Source organism: Octopus sinensis, linkage group LG27 (assembly GCF_006345805.1).
Source record: "Octopus sinensis linkage group LG27, ASM634580v1, whole genome shotgun sequence".
NCBI lineage: Eukaryota > Metazoa > Mollusca > Cephalopoda > Octopoda > Octopodidae > Octopus > Octopus sinensis.
The window spans coordinates 3,474,110-3,478,324 of NC_043023.1; positions in this window are offsets into that span (position 1 = coordinate 3,474,110).

Consider the following 4,215-nt stretch of genomic DNA (forward strand, 5'->3'; position numbering starts at 1 on the left):
TGTATATATATGTATATATATATGTATGTATATATATATATGTATGTATATATATATATATGCATGTATATATATATGTATATGTATATATATGCATAGGTATGTATGTATATATATATAATTGCAGCGTGGATGGTGTTAGTAAGCCATTTAAGAAACACACAAAAGCCGTTCAATTCACTTCAACATTTAAGTTTCGAACACCTTTTGTGTGTTTCTTAAATGGCTTATAAACACCTTCCATGCTGCAATTGTTTTCGTTTCAGCACACGATCTCAGATCAAATCGCTTGCTATGCGAGTACATCTCCGTAATATATATATATGACTCTATTCCTTAGAGCGTGGGCGAGAAAGATATGCCATAATATACATCTGGAAGATCCTAGAAGGACTTGTCCCAAACTTTGGCATCGAGAGTTACACAAATGCTGGAACTGGGCGCCACTGCATAGTGCCAAGGACTCCAAATTTGCCATCAAGATGTAGGACAAGATACTGTGATAGCCTGGGCTTCCGAGGCCCACAGCTCTTCAATATCTTCTCAAAGAACCTGCATGGGTGGATGCAGATGTCTTTAAAATAAAACTGGATCTCTTCCTGTCAGGTGTCCCAGATGAAGCAACTTCACGGCAGGAGGTGCAGATGAGGGCAGCTGCATCGAACTCTCTCATGCACCAAATGGCAATTGCTAAAAAGCATTCGTGAAGTAAAATCATGTAGCAACACCAAATGGCGGTGCCCCAGCATTTATATGTGTGTGTGTGTGTGAACAAGCTGCCTTTACATAGTAACCAAATCACCTTCGAATATTTATAGAACCAATAATTAAAAATAAGTTTAAATATCTTAATTTTCTAGTAATTCTTGTAGCTGCCTACGTGGCTCAGTAGTTAAAGGTGTTGAGAAGTAATAATGTAATATAACAGGTAGTTTCAAATCTGCCACGAATTCTATTTTTTTATCTCTAGACATTAAAAAAGAAAAATTAAAAGTTAATGCAGATTCTGGGTGGGATTGAACCCATGATTTTCAATGTGGTTGGTTGCATATGGCTCTTACCCACAGGACCACCAAGACACTCAACAAAAACTTAGTGAATTATCGAGTATTTAAATCTATATCAACCAAAAATCAAAAATTCTAATTCTTCTCAGAAATAGGTTTACTATATATATGGAAAAACCTAAAACACTGCTGTGATGTGTGAATCTGAGAAAGGAATTTGTTGGAGAGAATCGTAATTGATTCCCTTGTATTTTCTTTTACCCCAAATCAAGAACTTTTCAGCACACCCTCGTATTTGTTTACTCTTTTACTTGTTTCAATCATTTGACTGTGGCCATGCTGGAGCACCACCTTTAATCGAGCAACTCAACCCCAGGACTTATTCTTTTATCGGTCTCTTTTGCCGAACCGCTAAGTGACAGGGACGTAAACACACCAGCATTGGTTGTCAAGCAATGCTAGGGGGACAAACACAGACACACAAACATATATATATACGATGGGCTTCTTTCAGCTTCTGACTACCAAATCCACTCACAAGGCTTTGGTCGGCCCGAGTCTATAGTAGGAGAAACTTGCACAAGATGCCACGCAGTGGGACTGAACCCGGAACCATGTGGTTGGTTAGCAAGCTACTTACCACACAGCCACTCCGTTCGTATATATTTTAAAAATTTTATCTAGTTTCAGCTCACAAGCTGTGGCCATGTTGGGGCACCGCCATTTGGTGTTGCTACATGATTTTACGTCACGAATGCATTTTAGCAATTGCCATTTGGTGCATGAGAGAGTTCGATGCAGCTGCCCTCATCTGCACCTCCTGCCGTTAAGTTGCTTCATCTGGGACACCTGACAGGAAGAGATCCAGTTTTATTTTAAAGACATCTGCATCCACCCCATGCAGATTTCTCAGATCCTTCGGGAGGATATTGAAGAGCTGTGGGCCTCGGAAGCCCAGGCTATCACAGTATCTTGCCCTACATCTTGATGACAAATTTGGAGTCTTTGGCACTATGCAGTGGCGCCCAGTTCTGGCATTTGTGTAACTCTCAATGCCAAAGTTTGGGACAAGTCCTTCTAGGATCTTCCAGATGTATATTATGGCATATCTTTCTCGCCTACGCTCTAAGGAATAGTCTTTCCCAGTAGCTTATATGCTGTATAACAGCATATATGACTGTTTATATTAACTTTTTGTATACGCATTAGCATTTCGCTAAATAATCCATAAATTTTTATGGTATATATATATGGCTACATGTTAAGTAGCCTGCTTACCTACCACATGATTCTGGGTTCAGTCCCATTGCTTGGCACATTGGGCAAGTGTCTTCTACCATTGCCTCAGGCTGACCAAAGCCTTGTGAGTGGATTTGGTAGATGGAAACTGAAAGAAGCCCATCGTATATATGTATGTGTGCCTGTGTTTGTCCCCACATCGCTTGACAACTGATGGTAGTGTGTTTACGCCCCCGTAACTTAGCGGTTTGACTAAAGAGACCGATAGAATAAATACTAGGCTTCAAAGAATAAGTCCTGGGGTCGATTTGCTCAACTAAAGGCAGTGCTCCAGCATGGCCACAGTCAAATGACTAAAACAAGTAAAAGATAAAAGAATAAATAAATATATATATACATATTTCCTTACTACCCACAAGGGACAAACAGATGAAGTTGATTACATCGACCCTAGTGCGAAACTGGTACTTTATTTAACGACCCCGAAAGGATGAAAAGCAAAGTCAACCCCGGCAGAATTTGAACTCAGAATGTAAAGGCATATGAAATACCGCTAAGCATTTCGACTGGTGCACTAACATGTCTGCCAGCTCGCCGCCCACAGGCAAAGTCGACCCCGGCAGGATTTGAACTCAGAACGTGACTGTAGGCGAAATACAGCTTTGGGTGTCGTCTGGCATGCTACTGTTTCTGCCAGCTCACCACCTTATGGTAAATACATATGCTGGCAAATGGAATTTGTGGCCTGTACGCCATCACCAACAAGGCCTACTTTTACCTACACTGTAGTCAAAGTCTGGTTGAACCCCAAGAAGATCAGGGGGTGATTTTTTCTCAGTATATACTCTTTTACTTGTTTCAGTCAGTTGACTGCGACCATGCTGGAGCACCGCCTTTGGTCGAGCAACTCGACCCCGGGACTTATTCTATCGGTATCTTTTTGCCGAACCGCTAAGTGACGGGGACATAAACACACCAGCATCGGTTGTCAAGCAATGCTAGGGGGACAGACACACACACACATATATATATACATATATACGACAGGCTTCTTTCAGTTTCCGTTTACCAAATCCACTCACAAGGCTTTGGTCGGCCCGAGGCTATAGTAGAAGACACTTGCCCAAGGTGCCACACAGTGGGACTGAACCCGGAACCATGTGGTTGGTAGACAAGCTACTTACCCCACAGCCACTCCTGCGCCTATGTCAGTATATGTATATATTTGTGCTCCTCTTACAGCATTGAGTACTTTTAACTCTTATTTCTAGCAATGTAAAATACTGAATTCAGAGCTCACTACAGTTAGCTGCCTTTGACTCAATTGCATGTATTTTGTTTGTCTATTCCTACATTTCGTCACCCGGACCCAACATATTTTGTCTGTCCTCGTATCGCCCCCCCCCTTTTTCTCAACCTCAGATGTCTCGCAAACAACTTGCACATGCAAATGCTACCAGTCAAAAGCTCCGTATACCGGAAGACAGCAAGTGTATGGGGTCATCAGGAGAGAATCCACGCCGTTTCGGGGCCTACCTCTCGACAGCATCAATGCGCACCGGCCCTCCCTCACTGATATGAGGCCCTGCTTGCTAGATCAGCTGGTTATGAAGTTAAACTCAATATCCTTCTAGCCATCGCCTCTTTTTAACCAAATCCAGTGGCTAGTCTTCTCCATTTCAGGGCCTACCTCTCAACGGCATCAATGCACACCGGCCCCCCTCACTAGATCAGCTGGTTATGACATTAAACTCAATATCCTTCTAGCCATCGCCTCTTTTTAACCAAATCCAGTGGCTAGCCTTCTCCATTTCGGGGCCTACCTCTCAACGGCATCAATGCACACCGGCCCCCCTCACTAGATCAGCAGGTTATGAAGTTAAACTCAATATCCTTCTAGCTATCGCCTCTTTTTAACCAAATCCAGTGGCTAGCCATCTTCATTTCGGGGCCCACCTCTCAACGGCAT